The sequence below is a fragment of the Girardinichthys multiradiatus genome, chromosome 14 (genome assembly GCF_021462225.1).
Source record: "Girardinichthys multiradiatus isolate DD_20200921_A chromosome 14, DD_fGirMul_XY1, whole genome shotgun sequence".
Lineage (NCBI taxonomy): Eukaryota > Metazoa > Chordata > Actinopteri > Cyprinodontiformes > Goodeidae > Girardinichthys > Girardinichthys multiradiatus.
Genome location: NC_061807.1, coordinates 43905573 through 43926258, shown reverse-complemented (window position 1 = coordinate 43926258; position 20686 = coordinate 43905573). Strand labels below are relative to the sequence as shown.

General features: G+C 40.6%; 1 long non-coding RNA gene across 1 annotated transcript; it reads left to right on the top strand.

Moving 5' to 3' along the window:
* The first annotated feature begins 1459 nt into the window (after positions 1-1459).
* On the top strand, positions 1460-2637 carry LOC124880261. Its single transcript, XR_007041280.1, has 3 exons — positions 1460-1502; positions 1863-1982; positions 2501-2637. It is a non-coding gene; the product is annotated as an uncharacterized LOC124880261 (long non-coding RNA).
* The last annotated feature ends 18049 nt before the right edge of the window (positions 2638-20686 follow it).

The window sequence follows — 20686 nt, the reverse complement described above, 5'->3', positions numbered from 1 at the left end:
CACCTGTCCATGCATGTAAGTAAAGCCAAAAATAAAATCAATAAATCATAAAATCCCAAAATTGATATGTATACATGTGAAAATTGCTGTAAAACTGGAAATGAATGCATCATTCAGCAGGAGTACTTTAGAAAAGCTGATAGAAGGTTATGTTGTCCTGGGGCCAGGTAAGGCTGTCATTTGGCCTGTGAACAGGGACCTGCTGCTAAATAAGCACGTTCTCTGTTTCATTTGTATAGTTTTAACCTTCTGTGAAATGACAGTAGATCATTTGGTTCTTACATCACAGTGTCTGAGTTCTCCTTCATTCAGTGTTCACGTATGGCAGTGATATCTTCATATTCCTGAGATTACAAGAAATCCACTGATATCAATTATATCATGATGGATTATGGGTATAGCAATAGACAACTACAAATCACTATAGCTGCATCCTAATGATGTCATACGCATGGGCAGTTAATAAACTTGCACACAGTGTGCTGGTTAACATTATTATCCTCAACATAACTGCAAAAGAGCAACAAATTTCATACAGTTATTCTCAGTAAATGAGTATTTATTTCTCTTTTTTGGAAACATAATTTTGCCTTCTTAGAGAAAAGGCTTTTTCCAAAACGCTTTTAAGAGACCTGAAAAAGGAGTTTGAGCAGATGGAGGCTTATAACATCACTGAGGCCTTGTAAGTGTGGTTTGCACTGATGGTGCCGGTTCAAAAAACTGGACATGCATGCAGTTGTGTAGATTCAATAAAAATGTACCAAAGCAATTTTAAGTGTGAAAAAGAAATGATAGCTGAATTCAGTGGCTCCGTTGATTTTTTTGGATGCTTACTCAAGGATCTAGCGGATTCTCCTGGATAAAGACAGCCAGAGACCAAAAATCTTCATTACACCATATGCAAGGCACTGTTTTAACACCTTCCCTTTGGCATCACCAACGCTCCTGAAATCTTTGAGAGGAAAATAGTAGAGACCCTGAATGTGCTGCAGGTAGGTATGGTCACCTTCAGACAAGAGCATACAGAAAGCCATGCAGCGAATGGAGTTAGGGTTAAAGTTGAACACACGTAATAGCATGCTAAGAAAGACTGAGTTACATTTCTTGAGCCAAATGATCAGCAAAGACGGAGCGTGACCAGACCAAGCTAAAGTTATAGCCACCAACAACCTCAATCCTCCAGAAAATGTCTAGCAGCTAAAAGGAGCACTTGGCCTGATAAATGATTTTTCTGACCTTGCTACAGTGGCTCAACCACTGTATGAACTGCTAAGAACAAAATCAGTGTGGCTCTAGGGGCCAACACAGCAGACAGCTTTTGACAAAACAAAAGAGCTTCTCCTAATGTCACCTACTCTGGTTTATTATGATGCCAATGGGAACACAGTGAACTCAGCTGATTCAAACAGCTTTTGAATTGTTGGTGTTTTGATGCAACTCCATGGTGATGAATAGAGACCAGTGGCATTCTGGTCGAAGCAACTAAGGGAAGCAGATAAAGGGTAGGCCAAAACAGAAAAAGAGTACCTGGCATCAAATAGATTCATGTGAAAGATCTGAGGAATATCTGTATCTAAATTATTTTTTGTTTCAAAACTTGAAATAACTTTGCTCCTGGATATGTTTCTGATATGCCTGTCGAATACATTCCAGAAAAACTTTAAAGGATTTCAATTAAAGGTGGTCTCCTCATAATTAGAATCAACTCAACATTTGCTTATGGCTCTTTCAGTCATTGTGATTCTGTAATGTTATGCTTTTAAAGCAAACTCAAAACCTTGTTTCCCAAGCTTTTAGGCTCAGTTTTTTTTAAATGTTTTTTGCAGCACTAGTGGCCTTTATTTTTCTATTTTCTTTTACAGTAAGCTGACAGAAAAAGGGTGAAGAGAGGGAGAAGACAGGCAGCAAAGGTTGCCTGGAGGTCGCATGCAGCAAAGGTCGATCGGTTTTACCCCCGCGCCACCACCACCCCCCAGCTCAAGGTTTTTTATATTTATATAATTTATTATTGTTTAGTTTTTTTCATCTGTGATCTTTCTTGTGTTTTAATGTCTGTAAACTCATTCTATTCTTGTTCTTTTATTTGTTGTTTTGAATTCTAGTTGTTTTACTTGTTTCTAACTTTTCTTTTAAAGCACATTAAGTTAATAATTCCTGTACAATAAATGGCTAAAGTTGACTGGACTTGGCAGAGTGAACTGTAAAAACTGTGAAAGAAGAAGGATCAAAATCTGGAAATTATTGACTCTTTCAATACGATATTTGTTATTAAAAGCTGGGGAACTTAACTGTCGTTCAGTATACCTGAAAACTATGTAAAATGTAAAAAGTCAAATAAAATTTCAGCCATGAGTGGTACTGTAAGACCTGAAGAAAATATTGTTTTCTTTTACAGTTATGGTTGGTCCACATTAGCGCCATTGTGGTCCACATGTCAGACAGGAATATACAGACAATTTTAGCTCTGTTGTTTGAGTATGTTTAATCAATTTGCCAACAGGGGGCAGAGTCGGTGGTAAATGACAGTCAGCCAAGTAGAAGAGGAAGAAGGATTTTTTGTTCAATGGTTAGACGGAGACCTCATGGCTGTGCAATGTTTGGTCAGTCCTGCTGTTTGGTAATAAAGACGAACTCATTTCTGCACCATGTCGTTTTCACCTGAGCGGTGTTACAGCAGGGTTATTGAAAATAGCACTCTCCTCCGTTTATGCCAAAATATACCTAAACAAATATAAGATATACCTAACAGAAACACCAGAGGGAGCTAAAAGCTTTATGTTAAAGTGGTCACATTGAGAAACAGTTTCAGTCTTCGTTTATCCTCAAATGGTCCCGTCAGCATCCGAACCTAAAGAGCATCTAAACAGACTAAAAACACTGCATTGAGGTTTAAATGATCGATTTAAACATACACTGGTTGGTCTACAGAAAATTAGGACAACAATTATGAAATGTCAACAACGCAGCCTTGTCTGTCAGAATATATACTTATCTTTAGGTTATTGGGTTGTTTTTAAGTTTGGCAAATAATTTAAATAATTTTAACTATATACAGTGCCATTTGCATTTATTTGGCACCCCTGGTAAATATGTGTATTTTAGGGTTTCAGGCCATATCTGAGAAGAGCACTGAACATATAGATACATACATACAGATATATCTTTGGTCCTGTTGTTTCTTTAAATCTTTTTTATCTTTTATACAAACTGTTAAAGTCCTGCTCAATATCAACATTTAAACCTTACTTTCATGTCTATTATATACATGTAATTTTCCACTATGTTTGAAGACATATAAGCAAATTTAGCCATCAATACCTCCAGTTCTAATATAGTCAGGAGATGAGAAGAGAGTGGCAGCTGTAGAAAGCTAGCATGCTCCTTAAGCGGCCTCTCAGCATGGAGGCCTGCAGCTTGGCTTTAGTATGTGTCTATTTTTTTCCAAGCAAATACACTGAATACATTCGAATAACTAGACCTCAAGGTAAACTTTTATCATAAGAATTTTCTGTGGTTCAAACTTTTACATTTGAAATGATCCCTGTTTCAGAAGGGCTTTTTGAATTCTGTTCAGTTTTTTTCACAAGTATTCACAGCAAATGCCATCTTAAGCCACTTTACAAGACAAACAGATTTAAATTCTGTGACATACAGTCCAGTTATAACCTATTTCTAATGCAGTCATGTTCATCTGTCAATGCACTCCTTAAGAGAGAGAAAGCAGATCAGAATTATCTGCAGCTGGGCACATGAATGAGACACAGTACAATAGTCACTGTTAAAAGATCCACAGGCATAGGTTAGAGCTTAAGCAACTTTTAAATCTTGGATGGAAAACTAGAAAATATACAATATTCGTGCACAGATTAGATATTAAAGCTTTAAAATTGCAGAAATTGGGCTTTGGAAAATTGAAAAATAAAATAGATAAAGCTGTTAGTAATAAAATAATTACACATAAAGTGTCTTTTAGTAAAACACAGGAACAGTGTGATCTTTACAGGCTGTTATTGAAGACAAGCTACATAACCTCCATTAAATAGCAATGAATATATTATTGATCAAAACTACAGAGAAGATCCAGAGGCTGAGGGGTTAAAAACTTCTGTTTTCCAAAAACATTTATTCCATTGTGCATGAAATGTCTCTTTGTCCCAGTCCTTCTCAGCAGTCAAGTCTAACAGATCCACAGTTTGGTTAGTTTCAATATGTAAACCTGAAACAGAAATACCACTGTTATTTTGAAGTAAATTAATACCAAACTGAGATTGTTTTTTGAAAAAATTCACGCTTGTAGTGGGGTTTAAATAAGACTTCATATTTTGGGAGTCAGTGTGTACGTAAGTTGAAAGCGCAAAGGCTCCAATTTTTACTGCTGTCTGAACAGATATCAGAGGTATGGTATATATTGTCCAGTTATATTCTTCTTAGGTCCTGCTGTAAAGCTCTTGTGTAACTACCTCTTGATACACCACTGTACAAATACAGTTTTTATGACTTCGTTCCATAATTCCTTACAATCCTGCACACCCTGATGATGAGAAGACAACTTTTGAGATAATAATTTGGTTAAGAATATTTTTCTCCCTGGAGCTGCCCCCTCTCTAACTTGAGCCTGGGAAAACCGACCCAGTTGTCCCTCCCTGTCGTGGTTGTTAGGTGGCAGTATTGATTGAGGCTGTTTCCAACATTCCAGCATCACTAAACATTCCTCTAAGTAAACTGGGTTGGAAGCTCCTGTCTTGTTTTCACTGCACACTTTAAAAACCACATCTGAAATGTCCAACTTGTTGGTATCCTACATCTAAAATGCCCCTCTTTAAACTCTCTTTATTATATCCACTATGCTACTATGTAGAAGTTTTAAAAATGAAATCACTTGTTTTGGTTCTTAGTAACAAGGCCAGTCAGCTGCTGTCTTCCCAGATAGCAAGCAGCTCAATTTTCAGCCTGTAATGGAGAAATCAAAGAACATGATCCTCACAGTGCTGCTGGCTTTGTCCAGATGACAGTGGGTTTGTTGAAGCAGGTGTATGATGGCATCTTCAACTCAAACTCCACAGCGATAAGAAAACTGAAGGGGGTCTTGATAGTTTATTGTTTGCTTCCTCAGGTGGGCCAACAGGAGCCTTTCTAGGACCTTCATGGTGTGGGATGTCAGGGCAACAGGTCTATAGTCATTGAGGACTGATGGGTGAGTTTTCTTTGGTACCAGAACAAGACAGGAGGTCTTCCACAACACCGGAACCTTTGTCTGGGCCAGGCTAAGGTTGAAGAGGTGCTGCAGAATCCAACAGAGCTGCTCTGCACAGGCCTTCAGGACTCTAGGGCTGACCTCCATCGGTCTGATCATTCTTCTGCTTGAAGCCTGTGATCTTCTTCATCCCTGACCACACATCTCTGATATTGTTTTGCTGGTGCTTGCTCTCCGGCTTCCTCTTGTACACCTCCTTGCGGTCTCTTATCTTGTCTTTAAGTTGCTTCTGTAAACTCCTCAATAATTCTCTGTCTCCCTCTCTGAAGGCTGTTTTCTCTTGTTAAGCAGGTCCTTCAGGTCACTGGTGATCCAGGGTTTGTTATTGGGGAAGCATCTCACGGTTCTGGTGGGGATGATGCTATCCACACAGAAGTTTATATAGTCGGTTACACACTCAGTCATAGCATTGATGTCCTCTCCATGTGGCTGGCACAGTGCGTCCCAGTCTGTAGCCTCAAAGAAACCTTGCAGAGCTTCTTCAGCTTCCTGTGACCATTTTCTCACAGTCCTCTTTATTACAGGTTGCCTCTGAACAATGGGCTTATATTTCGAGCAGAAAAAAACAAGATTGAGATCTGATTTGCCTAGAGGAGGTCTTGCTGTAGAGATGTATAAGTCCTTGACATTTGCATAACACAAATCCAACGTTTTGTTTTCTCTGGTAGAGCAGCTGACAAACTGTTGAAACATTGGAAGTGTAGCAGAGAGTGAAGCATGGTTAAAATCACCAGAAATTGCCATAAAAGCATTGGAGTTTTGTGTCTGTAGCTTAGCAACAACTGAGCTGATGGCATCACATGCAGTGTCAGCAACAGCGGAAGGTGGAATGTAAACTGTTGCCAAAATAACACTGGTGAACTCTCTGGGTAAATTCAATTCAATTCAAAAATACTTTATTAATCCCAAAGGGAAATTAAATGTTGTTGTAGCTCATTATGAAGGTTTCTTCAAAGATCCGTTGTAGATGCTGATGGCTGTGGGCAGGAAGGATCTCCTGTAGTGCTCCGTCTTACAGCAGATCTGAAGAAGCCTCTGACTGAAGACACTCTGTTGTTGTAGGACAGTCTCATGAAGAGGATGCTCAGGGTTCTCCATAATGTTCTTCATTTTATGAAAAATCCGTCTTTCCACAATGATCTCCAGAGGTTCCAGAGGAGTCCCCAGAACAGAGCCAGCTTCTTTATCAGCTTGTTGAGCTTTTTTAAGTCCCTGGCTCTGATGCTACTTCCCCAGGAGATGATGGCAGAAGAGATCACACTCTCCACAACAGACTTATAGAAGATATAATAATATAATGATATGGATGAAAACTTACTGCCAACAGTTAAATATCTGGACTGCAGAGACGACACTTCACAGTAACATGTCCAGGATGACACCATCTGTTGTTCACAAGTACTACCAAGTCCACCTCCTTTACATTTGCTTTTTATGGATATCTTTGAGAAATGGCTTTCTTCTTGCCACTCTTCCATAAAGGCCAGATTTGTGCAGTGTACGACTGATTGTTGTCCTATGGACAGACTCTCCCACCTCAGCGGTAGATCTCTGCAGTTCATCCAGAGTGATCATGGGCCTCTTGGCTGCATCTCTGATCAGTCTTCTCCTTGTTCGAGATGAAAGTTTAGAGGGACGGCCGGGTCTTGGTAGATTTGCAGTGGTCTGATACTCCTTCCATTTCAATATGATTGCTTGCACAGTGCTCCTTGGGATGTTTAAAGCTTGGGAAATCTTGTTGTATCCAAATCCGGCTTTAAACTTCTCCACAACAGTATCTCGGACCTGCCTGGTGTGTTCCTTGGTCACAGAGCAGGTGCATTTATACGGAGACTTGATTACACACAGGTGGATTCTATTTATTATCATCAGTCATTTGGGACAACATTGGATCATTCAGAGATCCTCACTGAACTTCTGGAGTGAGTTTGCTGCACTGAAAGTAAAGGGGCCGAATAATATTGCATGCCCCACTTATCAGTTTTTTATTTGTTAAAAAAGTTTAACACATCCAATAAATTTCATTCCACGTCACGATTGCGTCCCACTTGTTGTTGATTCTTCACAAAAAATTAGAATTTTATATCTTTATGTTTCAAGCCTGAATTGTGGCAAGAGGTTGAAAAGTTCCAGGTGGCCGAGTAGTTTTGCAAGGCGCTGTAATACTGCATTCCCGGTACTCTGGCTGGGTCCTTTGTAGGGCTTGGAGTTCATCCAACTTGTTTCCCAATGATCTCACATTGCCCATCATGACCGATGGAAGAGATGGTTTGAACTTCCTCCTTCTCTGTCTTCTCTTAGCTCCTGCTCTGCATCCACGGCGTCTCCTTTTCAACTCACCAGGGATATGGGGTTGTAGTTGAAGTATTATTTGAGCTTTTGAGATATTAATCAGCTGCTCCCAGTTGTAAAAAACAATCCCGTTGCCATGGCAATGCATCATAACAAATGTCCAAAAGTAGAAAAGTATTAGGAAAAATCCTCCAAGCTGCACAGCATCCGACACCGGAGAGGACAGTTGTCCAAAAAAAAAATCAACTGTATCCACTACAAGAGGAAGAGTTCCCAAAAAAGAATAAATCAGAATCAAACGTAATCGAGCTACTCCAACCTGCTGCCACCTTGAGCGGCGCAATTCTAGAATCATCTCTTAGAATTCTAGAATTAAATATCTTCTTTGTATGCAGTCCATCAGAGGACACAATATAAGCTATAATTATTGTACAGCAGGAGGTAGCTGTTATCAACTTCTCTGTGTTCTTAATTAACTTATCCACTCAGCACAAGATTTCTGGCCTAAAGGGCAAATTCTAAATTGGTTGAGGGAAGCATGTCTTCTCCGGAGATGTGATAGTTCAAATAAACCTTTTCTTGCACTAGTATCGCTCAGAATAACTCTTTGTTTCTCTATTACATTTTGGAGAAAAGAGCTTGTGGGGGAGCTTTGTTGTTGTGTCTCAGCAGGAGAACTGTTAATGTTACACTTTCTCTCTGTTGAAGGATCCAACTAAGCATTGATTCATGAAACTTGGCCTGTGCTCTCAGAAGTGTGTCATGCTCCCCAGTCTACCAATAACATAAGCAGAGAGGAAGGAAATGTTTGACTCTATTTTACATACACAGGATGTCATCTCTGCAGACTTGATTCCTCTTTTGAAGCAACAAAGTAGATGCAGAGAACACTGGAAAAGCAGATGACATGTTTGAATATGGGAAATGCGGAATCAGTATGAATGTGTGTATGTGTGTTTTTAATCTGTTTTTTTAACAAACTACTTCTGTTTTTCTGTTTTACATAAACTACTTATTGCTCTATCCACAGACTGGATAGCGTTTTTTTTATTTTGTTGTTCTTGTGACATTGACAATAAACGATATTCTATTCTATTAAGACATTTTCTTCAGGTTAACGTTTGCTTACAGTTGTGCAGTTTTGCACTTGCACTTCATGCAACCAATGTTAGAATGTTCTCCTTCTGCTGACAACAGTTTAGAAACTGTCAGCTTTTCACCAACCATTAGTGTTCAGCAAAATGATGCAGCGTAACAGGATGTCAATATACAGTACAAACCCAGAGCACATATACACATGTCAACGCCTTTAAAACTCACAGATAAACACTGAATCTCTTGTGTTTGCAAAAACTGTGCTTTTGTTGGAGTTCTGTGAACTATTTCCTGTTGAACAGCTGTTTGGTGCAGCCACTGTGCACAGTTTCCTGCTACCTTGTTGTTGCAGAGGCGGGAAAGTTGATAGAAAATTTTGTTGTTTCAACAGATTTGAAACCCAGCAATGGAGCACTTTGCTCTAGGACTCTATACCAATATAATGGGCATATACAGGTCCTTCTCCAAATATTAGCATATTGTGATAAAGTTCATTATTTTCCATAATGTCATGATGAAAATTTAACATTCATATATTTTAGATTCATTGCACACTAACTGAAATATTTCAGGTCTTTTATTGTCTTAATACGGATGATTTTGGCATACAGCTCATGAAAACCCAAAATTCCTATCTCACAAAATTAGCAAATCATTAAAAGGGTCTCTAAACGAGCTATGAACCTAATCATCTGAATCAACGAGTTAACTCTAAACACCTGCAAAAGATTCCTGAGGCCTTTAAAACTCCCAGCCTGGTTCATCACTCAAAACCCCAATCATGGGTAAGACTGCCGACCTGACTGCTGTCCAGAAGGCCTCTATTGACACCCTCAAGCAAGAGGGTAAGACACAGAAAGACATTTCTGAACGAATAGGCTGTTCCCAGAGTGCTGTATCAAGGCACCTCAGTGGGAAGTCTGTGGGAAGAAAAACGTGTGGCAGAAAACGCTGCACAACGAGAAGAGGTGACCGGACCCTGAGGAAGATTTTGGAGAAGGGCCGATTCCAGACCTCGGGGGACCTGCGGAAGCAGTGGACTGAGTCTGGAGTAGAAACATCCAGAGCCACCGTGCTTACGACCTGGCACCTGCTCACAGTGCCAAAACCACTGGTAAATGGTTTACTGACCATGGTATCACTGTGCTCAATTGGCCTGCCAACTCTCCTGACCTGAACCCTATAGAGAATCTGTGGGATATTGTGAAGAGAACGTTGAGAGACTCAAGACCCAACACTCTGGATGAGCTAAAGGCCGCTATCGAAGCATCCTGGGCCTCCATAAGACCTCAGCAGTGCCACAGGCTGATTGCCTCCATGCCACGCCGCATTGAAGCAGTCATTTCTGCCAAAGGATTCCCAACCACGTATTGAGTGCATAACTGTACATGATTATTTGAAGGTTGACGTTTTTTGTATTAAAAACACTTTTCTTTTATTGGTCGGATGAAATATGCTAAATTTGTGAGATAGGAATTTTGGGTTTTCATGAGCTGTATGCCACAATCATCCGTATTAAGACAATAAAAGACCTGAAATATTTCAGTTAGTGTGCAATGAATCTAAAATATATGAATGTTAAATTTTCATCATGACATTATAGAAAATAATGAACTTTATCACAATATGCTAATATTTTGAGAAGGACCTGTATAGAGAGAGGTTTTAGTCAAGAAATAATTTAAAGAAAACTGAAGTAATTTAAAGATATATTTATTCATGCAAGAAGTTTGTTTCTGATTGAGAATCATATAAGCATCATACATATCTTCAGACAAAGTACCAATGTATATTTTGTGAAACCTTTTATTTATTGCTATGTTTTATGCTGAGAAAGAATGCCGCAGATGCAGTGTAGACCTGGTCTTCACAGTGTTGGTGGAAAGGAATACCACACAGAAGGGGTTGCACTGCGTCTTTGTGGATCCACAAAACTATAAAGGTTCCCACAGAGGTTGACATTTTTGACTCAGTGGACATCCGCAGTTACTCAAGCCAAAAGCAAAAATTTTTTCTTCATCCCTAGTCTGGTTTTATGGCCTGTCACAATCTTTGCTTTTGTTTGTTACAAGGCGAAATACCTCTTCCTCCTCGTCCAATGATGCCATGGAAGAAAGTGTGGGAAATGTAGTAATTTGTCACCTGAAATGTAGGACATTGGTATGCTTGACTATGAAATCTCAAATGTCCGCGATCAGTGCATCCTCACTGTGCGCCCAATTCTGCCCAACTTTATTTTGCCCTTTGAAAACTTACACTTGTCATTTAATGTCACTCCTGCTTCCTGAAGCCACATGAGAACCCTCAGCAGCTGCTTGTCAAGTTAGGCCTGCGAAACCCTCCAATTGAGAACATGGTCCCTCTGATAGACCCCTTAAAACCTTCCATGATCTGTTGCATGCATTGCATCTTCTGGTGCAGATGAAATGTTGTCAAAAGAGGTGATTCTTTGGAGAGTGGTATCTACCAGAACCTTGCATCTATTTTTGAAAACACTCTGCCTCCGGTCAACTGTCCTATGCTCCACTAGGGAAAGCTGGTATCTCTTTCTCTACTGACTAGTTGAGTTCTGTGAGATTGGTGCATTTCCTCACTTTGTCTCCTGTATTCTGTGTAGCGACCATAATATGTGGGCACCTTTCTGTTGGGTGCTTCACTTTAGAGATAACACCTTGCTGCTCCATGTGGTTCAGCTCCTCCTTAACTTTATGAAGGAGGGAAAGAGAGATATCCCTGGGTGTTGAAATGGAAAAGGATTTTTCATCCTTTATCGTTCCCAGTCCTGAGAACACTTTGGGAAACTGTTGTTTTACTGCTTTTCTTGTATATAGACTGATGAAGGCAGCCTTCAGTTGCCTTCATGAGGACTATTTTAACGAGGCACGTGACATTGCCCGATACAAAGAGGATTGGGCAGCAGATGAAGGTGGAGACCTCGACAGCCTGATCTCCGGATGCTTAGACTGTCCATAGGGGTGTGGAATGTCACCTCGCTTCAGCTCTGGAACCCAGCTTCTCGAGAGAGATTGAACTGCCGTCTCAGTTCAGCTTGGCTGTCTCCTGTAGGGTGTTGCCAATAGCAGCATAACTATAGAGATAGCTCAGGATAACCTAAGCCACTCTAACTATAAGCTTTATCAAAAAGGAAAGTTTTAAGCATAGCCTTAAAAGTAGACAGGGTGTCTGCCTCATGGACTAAAACTGGGAGCTGGTTCCACAGGAGAGGAGCCAGATAACTAAAGGATCTGCCTCCGATTCTACCAGTAAACCTGCAGTCTGAGAACGATGTGCTCTCTTAGGAATATATGTAACAATCAGATCTTTGATGTATGATGGAACTTGATCTTTATATATGAAGGAGAATTTTAAATTCTATTCTGAATTTAACAGGGAGCCAATGAAGGGAAGCTAAAATAGGAGAAATATGATCTCTATTTTTAATTTTCATTAGAACTCTTGCTGCAGCATTTTGAATCAGCTGAAGGCTTTTAACTGCATTTTGTGGACATCCTGATACTAAAGAATTACAATAGTCCAGCCTTGAAGTAACAAATGCATGGACTAGTTTTTCAGCATCACTCCTGGATAGGATATTTCTAATTTTGGCAATGTTCCGGAGGTGAAAGAAAGGAATTCTAGACACTTGTTTAATATGGGATTTAAATCACATGTCAATTCAATTCAATTCAAAAATAATTTATTAATCCCAAAGGAAAATTAAATGTTGTTGTAGTTCATTATGAAGGTTTCTTCAAAGAGCCGTTGTAGATCCTGATGACTGTGGCCAGGAAGGATCTCCTGTCTTACAGCAGATCTGAAGACACTCTGTTGTTGTAGGACAGTCTAATGAAGAGGATGCTCAGGGTTCTCCTTCTACAGGCTCAGTTCTGTGTGTAATATAATGGAGAGTCTGGCCATCCAAAGCCAGAACCCGGCATGGAATAGGCAAAACCTCGGTCTTAATGCGTTGTCTTCTGACCAACTCCTGATCTATCAGGTCTAGCTCACAACCAGAATCTAATAAAGCAGACAAGGGAATAGTACGTTGATCTAACAGCAACGTAGCCGGTAGAGTGAAGCGGGAGAGCAAGGGTGGTTGTCGGTCCGCCGGGTCCCCCATCAAAACCGGCGGACCCGCCCTTTTGGCCGGACCGGGCAAACAGAAATAAAGTGCTCAGCAGATCCACAGTAAAAGCATTGCCCGGCCCTCTTGCGGCGCTGCCGCACATCATCAGGAAGTTGGGCCCCTCCCAACTGCATGGGCTCGGGCTCAGACTGGCTCGGAGCCTGCACCGGCTGAGACAGAGACAACGGAGAGGAGACGAGATGTGGTCTAGCAGCGGACCGCTCATAGCGGGTCCGCCTCCTCTCCCTCATCCGGTTGTCCTGGCGGGTGGCCAAATTTATGTAATCATCAAGTCCCTCGGGCTCCTCCAGAAGGGAGAGCTCGTCTTTCAAACTCTCATCTAGAGTCTGGAAAAAGGTAGATTGTAGCGCGCTGGAGTTCCAACACCGACGCAACTGCCAGCGTGCGGAAATCGATAGTGAACTCTGTCAGCGGCCAGCCGTCCTGCTTTAACGCTCGCAAACAGCGAGCCACACTAGGTCAGTCCATGTCAATGTCAAACGTCAACCTAAATTCTTTAATGAACTCGTCATAGGAACAGCCAAAACTATTGTGATTTGAAAACCTAGCCTCAGCCCACCGCAGCGCTCTGCCGGTGAGCAGGCCCAACACATAGGAAATTCTCACATCGTCATGGGGAAATGACTGTGGAGACCTATTAAAAACGAGGGCACACTGTAAGAGAAACCCCCGGCAGCTACCAACCTCCCCAGAAAACTTCTCCAGGCTAGGGCAAACTACCTCCCGACTATGAGGAAGTTGCTGGGACTCAGGAGGTGCCTCAGCGCTGTTGGTCGAGGAGAGAGCGGAGGGTCGAACCATGAGCCTGGATAAGATGGCCGTGCTCGGAAACGGTTCTCTGGAGTGCCTCTGCAGGATCCGGCTGGCCTGAGTGTTCTGTCATAGTTTTTAAGGCCAACCCACATGACCCACATGCAGAGGACACTCAGACAGAGAAGAGTAAATTCAGTTTTTCTTTTATTTCTTTTCGACTCAGGAACGAGGTGGGCAGAGCGATCAGGAAACAGACTGCAAAAGAAGAACAGAGGTGAGCGGAGGAACAGATTGGAATATTCAAGCAAAGACCTATGCTCACTTTCCGGAAGGCGATCGATCCGCCAGGGGGAGAAGCCGGTTCCAGTCTGTGGTAGTGCCTGCACGGAAACGATTGGAGCGATCTGATGTCCCAGGTAACAAAGTGGTGGACAGGTTGCGCTTCCAGCTGGAAGACTGGCAAGGGCAGCAGCAGATTCCGGTCTTGACAGGTGGTGGGTTCAGGAGGAAACCCCAGCTTGGCGTGAACAGCCTATGACGAAGGAAAAAGACAGATAATTAATCAAGGCTCAAAAAACAAGTGGAGCTTCCAGAATTCAGCAGATAGTGGCCAGGTAAACACTACCACGGTAGGCAAAACACTCAGGCGTAGAAAAGCCAGCGAACCACCCTCATATAGTCCTCCAGCTGATGAAGCAACGACGTACACCTGTCAACACTCCGGTCTGCAGCTCCAGCGCCTCTTAGGGGTGAGAGAACGTTAGTAACAGGCAGGTTGAACAACAGACTGTGACACTGCAATTTCCTTTGAAGACTGATTGAGGATTTTGCTAGGTTTTTCTAAAAACAGGAGCTGTTCTCATGCTACTGAAGTTATGTTTGGTGAAAAAACCATTAAACCCAAGCATACAGTCATGCCCAAAAGTTTTACCAGTGACAGACATATTGTATTTTTAGCTAAAGGAATTTATCCCATATTTTACATATGTCTGTGGTACTGTATATTGAAAAAGAAAAACTGTTTTATAATTTTAACCTGTTAAGCCCTGTTAGGACCCCAGCCACAAAGTAAAACATGGTTGAACATGGACTCTGAACTATACATAATTGAAGGCTTGTATGAATCTCTGTACCTTTAAAAATCTAAAACTAAAAACTAACCCGTCCCTAACACAGCCCAGGAAGAGGAGAAGTCAGAGCTGGAATCTCTGACCAAAGGGCACGTTCCCCCTCCACTTGGTCTCATTCCGGTTGCGGACAGTGGCTAATGGAGGGACTAGAGCATGCATCAGCTGAAAGCCATGAAACTCACAGGTGAGTAAGGCTTCTACTTCAAAGAATCCTTGGAGCCAAAAGTGACCACAATCACGCCGATCATGTGCAACAAAGTTAAGTAATTATTTTGTTGTTCCAGTACCCAGCATTCATTCATATATAGTGTTTAACCCTGTTTTTCTCCTAGACATAGCTACTGACCAAGCTTTTACTGTGACTAACTGAATGTGCTCTCTCTCATACTCTAAACTTGTAAACTGTCTCAGAGTTTATACGTTTTTTCTTCCTAGATGAAACCACTAAAGGAGCTATATCCATTAACATTTACTTTTCCTTCCCATAGAAAGTACTCCTGGTTCAGTGCTTCTGTGTTCTTTTTCCTTCTCTGCTCTGTTCTCTCTTCTTGGTCGTGGCAAATGGCCGCTCACACTGTACAGCGTAAACAACAATTTCTTTATTAAAGAGATCCTGGATTGGCGGTGAGCCTTGTTACTTGTGAGGAAGAAACATATCATTGAGGAAGCATGAAGATGGAAGCTGTAGATAAAGACCATGTAAATGGTCAACTGTTCAGAGACCTGGAGATCAGTATGTGGTTTTATTTAAATCCACAGCAAGTTAGACTAAGAAATCTAACACAGTTAGAAAAGAGAGGCATTCCAATTTAAATCAAATGTAATGCTGTCATGATGTGCTGTTGTGGGTAGGACCAAAGTGCAGGGAAGGAGACGCCAGGAGTCAGATGAAAAAAGGTAAGTCCGAGATTTATTGTTCTCACTTATGGACCAGACAGGTAAACCGAATCCAGGCCAGGACATAGAATACACGACCAGGTACGACAAGCAACAAAGATAAGTACGCCCAGGACACAGAGATGAGTACGACCAGGACACAGAGATAAGTACGACCAGGACACAGAGATAAGTACGACCAGGATACAGAGATAAGAACGACCAGGACACAGAGATGAGTACGACCAGGACACAGAGATAAGTACGACCAGGACACAGAGATAAGTACGACCAGGATACAGAGATAAGTACGACCAGGACACAGAGATAAGTACGACCAGGATACAGAGATAAGTACGACCAGGATACAGCGGGGGACAAAGGCAACTAATGAACCTATATACAAACCGTAAGAACCAATGAACAAGAAGACCAGGTACTCAAGGGAAACTAGGAACATGGGTTGAACAGACAGCAGGGAGACAGAGGGAGTGAGACCAATTAACATATTAAACCCAGACTAATTAAAAATAAATAAAAGCACTAAACATAGACACAGGCTCTCCATGACAAATGCATAGCTCACAATGATGTTGTTATTGTTGAATGTGGGTGAATTTTTGTCACCCCTTGCTTCTTTTTTTACTTCAAACTCTTACTTACTCTTACTCTCTCTCACAAACACACACACACACTCACAGACAGTCCTCAGATTCTTAATTTCGAGGCACAGTCCTTCCAGGGCACACGGGTTGATCCTCTTTTTAATGCAGTCGATCAGCTGGGCTGTGCCTCTGGTCCTCTGCTTCATCTGTAGCGTCTTTCTCTGTCCAATCTTGTTTGTTGGTCTTCTGCGATGAAACAGTTCCCTTTTTTGGCATTGCTTTTATTGTGCAGATGCTCTCACTGGTCAGACCTTTGTTAGGCTTCTCCGTTATTGCGCAACATGCTATTGCCCAATACGTTATTACTCAATACTTAGTCATGGTCACCGTGACTTTCTGGTGCTGTTTTTCAGCCTTGAAGATACCAGTAATAGCCACACAGCTGGCTGTAGTCTCGGCCTCCCTTCCTTGCGTTGCTTGTTGGTCTTCAAAAGATTCGTTGTCAGCATGCAGCTGGCTTTATCCTGTTCCTCCCTTCTTCGTGTTGTTTGTTGGCCTTCAAAAGGTTTGCTGTCAGCCCGTAGCCGGCTCTCATCACTCCTAGTCATCCTACAGTTCTTTCCCTAATCTGCTCAATCGTAAACTTTACACAGTATTACACATTCAATTCTTAGCTTTCTGCATTTACTTTTAGACACAGGTATCACTTCCTTCTTTTTATTCATACATCACAACTGATCAACATTATATCGCTTTCATATATAGCTGATTGAGAATTTTAAACCTTAATGTTTTTTATTTTAATTATCAGTTCTCAATCATATTGCAATCATACGTCTTTTAACTTGATAATCAAAGATTACTCATTTCAGTTAATACTTGTAGAAAATGGAAAATCATCATACATCATTTCCTTGGTTACACTTGTTGTTTATACTTAAGAAAGTTAATATGTGACTCCACACAGGCCTCTCCAGTCTCTCAGTCCCAGAATATGAGAATATGGTTGTTTCACTCTCTACTGTTTCAACTGTGTATTTTAATAATTGTTGTATGGATTACACAAAAGGATATTTATTGTAATTTGTATGGATTTATCTGTGAGCAGTTAATGAATGTTGCATGAATTACATGGAAAGATCTCACTTTTTTTTACAATCTGTATTGGGTGAGCATTGAGTTGTTGGCAGCAGCAGCTTGGCCGATGTCCCCTTCCAGAAAGGTGCCACAGCTAAACACAAAGCGAGGTCAGATGTATCTTCTAGAAAGAGAAAAAACATTGAGAGAGAACTTGGAGTTAAAGCTAACATAACAGCAAACAACGCAGTGGTTGATATTAGTGGTCGTATTTTTGTTTCAGTGGGAAAAGTGGATGTTTTGTTAAGGTAAATGTAGAAGCTGTCACACTGTGTGTTTTTGGTTTGGTATTTGTTTACATTTTGTCAGGTGATTTGCTGTTCTAGTATGGTAAGTTTTTGGGTTCCCATTTCTGGTGTTTTATTTTCTAGGTTCTGTTCTGTTTATTGTGTGGTCTCTGTGTGTGGTTTTTGGATTTTGTAACTGTTACTGTGTTATTTATTGTATTATTAGCTCTGTTATCTCCCTGTGTTCTAGTCCCTCGGGTTTGTTTACTGTTTGTCTCGTCAAGCTCTTCCATGTCCTCGTTTGGTGTCCCTCTGCCTCCATGTCACACCTGTTCCCTGTTTCCCTGATTACCTGCCCTATTGTTTCATGTCCACCTTTGTCTGTATTTAAGTTCGTCTTTGTCCTTTGTTCCACGCAGTGTCGTTATGTCTCTTTGATGTCTCTATGGATTTTTGTCCTTACATTGGATCCTTTTTTCAAATACCCTGTAAACTGGATTATCTTGTCACCCTGCACCTTGCCTTTATGTGTGTGAACTCTTTAAATTAAAGTTGGAGTTTTGATCCCACTCTGCTTTCTCCGAGCTTGTCTGCCTTTTGGTCCACCACACAAACCTCAACTATGACAGTAGCATGCCAACAAAACGGTAGTATTGGAAAGTTAGCTTCAGACCAACACTGTATGTGCATAACTTGGATCATTTTGTCCCATGGAGCTTTAATGTGTGCGCACAGCCTCAGTCAGATGGTTTAAGCACCAGGAACATTTAAAACTATAGGGACAGGGCTTATTTTGCTGCTCTAACCTTTAGGTGTTAAACAAGTGATTGAGGACTGGCTCTCAAAACCAGTTATTTCAGTCCTTGGTATAAACATTGAAAGAGCAGTTGGTTAGAAACGTCTTATGCACTACTAGTCTCTCTGTGAGCAATCAATTAGCTCCACAGTACAGATATAATTATTGTCAGGAAGCAAGAAACATTAAGAACAGGAAAGCATAGGAAATTATGTAAAGACAGCACAGATAATTACATGTCTGTACTACTTAAAAAAATAAAAATCCTGTATAAATGTCTTTACAGTGTGAGGACTTGAAACCAACGTCAAATTCCTTGTTTGTGCATACAATCTTGGCCAAAAAAGCCGATTCCAAGAATAGAGGTGACTGGTTAAGCAATTGTAGCAGCTGCTCAGCTAAAGTGTATTTCAGCATAATGCTGATCAAGAATCAGTATGGGTGAGATATGTTTCTATCATTTTTCAGCATTTCATCATTTCATATTCTCTCAGAGATTGGTGCTAATCGAAACAGTGACACAAATGGTGCTGTGCATCGTATCTTTATCGTATCTTTATCTCTAGTTTCGAGTAGAAATTTTCTCTGATGAAAACCTAGACTTTAATATTGGTGTGCCAGTGTTCAGAAAGCAACAGCGCATCCTCATTATGTCTCCTGACAGTAGTAGACCAAGCTTTTCAAAAGTGTGGGGGTTGTTGTATGTTTGGGGGGGCATCAGCTATGAATTGAGATTCTTAATGGCTGTGTTTTTTATTTTAACATAATCTCATCAACCAAGAGATATGTTACAGTTTAATAAAAATACTTATTAATGTTACCTTACATCTAGGATGAAAATAAGCATCACACACACACACTGTCTACTTCAATTGACCTCTTTCACAAACTGTAACTAAAACATAGTATAGTTCAAACCTACATTTATTGAATAACTGACCTCTGAACCTTCATGTGCTCTCTTGAAACAGACTGGAAGACCTGTGGGAAAAGTGTGTGTGTTAAAAAATCCACATCCCCCATGGTTGTGACGCCCGTGTCTCTTGATTTCCTCACTTGTTGGTAAAACACAGCAATTTCATGGAGGGCTGATACTAAAACACTGCTCATTTAATGTAATAGGAGAAGCAATGACCATGTTGGGACCCCAGCCATTGGTTACAACATTAAAGGTCGGTTAGAACTTTCTGGAACTTTCAAAATAAATCGCCTTAACCTACTTCCAGCACAGCCAGGAACAAGAAGAGGAATAACAGTGGACTTCTCATGACGTCAGTTTTTGAATAAAAACTCTGCACGCCACCAAACAGGCCTCTTCCACACAGGTCCCTAGCAGAACTGGATAGAGGGACACAGCGCTTTAATGTCTCTTTGCAGGCAAACAGACATAACTCTTCAAACTGGATCCAAGAGAATCAGAATCAGAATCAGCTTTATTGCCAAGTTCGTACATACAAACAAGGATTTTGACTCCAGTACACTTTGCTCTTTGGTTTTGTTTTTGCATTACAGAATATACATATTTACAATGTACAATATACACATATATAATAAAAAGGTGCATTTGTAACATCTGTATGCTGTTGTTTTGTACTCTATTGAATGTTCAACAGAGAAACATCCTGGGGGAAGAAACTGTCTCTGTGGCGGCTGGTTTTAGTGAACAGTGCTCTGTAGTGGCAATCTGATGGTAAAGCTCTGAACAGTGTATGTGCAGGGTGTGTGGGGGTCACACACCCTGTGACCCCTACACACCCTGCACAGAGTGTCATAGAGTGTCATACGATTATGCGATCATATGCACTAAGTTAAGTTAAGAACACGTGCTTGCCTACTATGAGTTAGCTAAAGTACTCATTTACCCAAAAAGGTTTTTAGTTTTCAGTCTAGGAAATAATATTTCCTTTAATATTATTTTACTAAACTTGATAACTAAGTAAACACCATTAAGACCCATTTATCCAGAAAGATTTGGTTCTTATTCAAAATAATATTTCCTTAAATATTATTCTACTATTTCTTTAATAATATTTCTTTAAATATCATTTTAATAGATAAAGGCAGCTAATTAAACACCATTGAGAATTGGTCATCCAGAAAGTTGGTTTTATTTAGCAAATCCTTCTTTAAAATATCATTTTATTAAAATAATGTTTTATCTGATCTTCCATTGTGCATAGTTGTTTGAAGGTATACCAATTATTGCCTAAGTTAGTTCCAAGACTAACTTAACTTCAATTCCAGATTCTTCAAGATAATCCTTGGTTCTCAAACATAAACATTACATGGTAATGTTGCATCACTCTTTTGGTCATGATTTTCAATCATCTTTAATCAACTTGTTTATATTGTACATAGTCCATTAGTCTTCCTT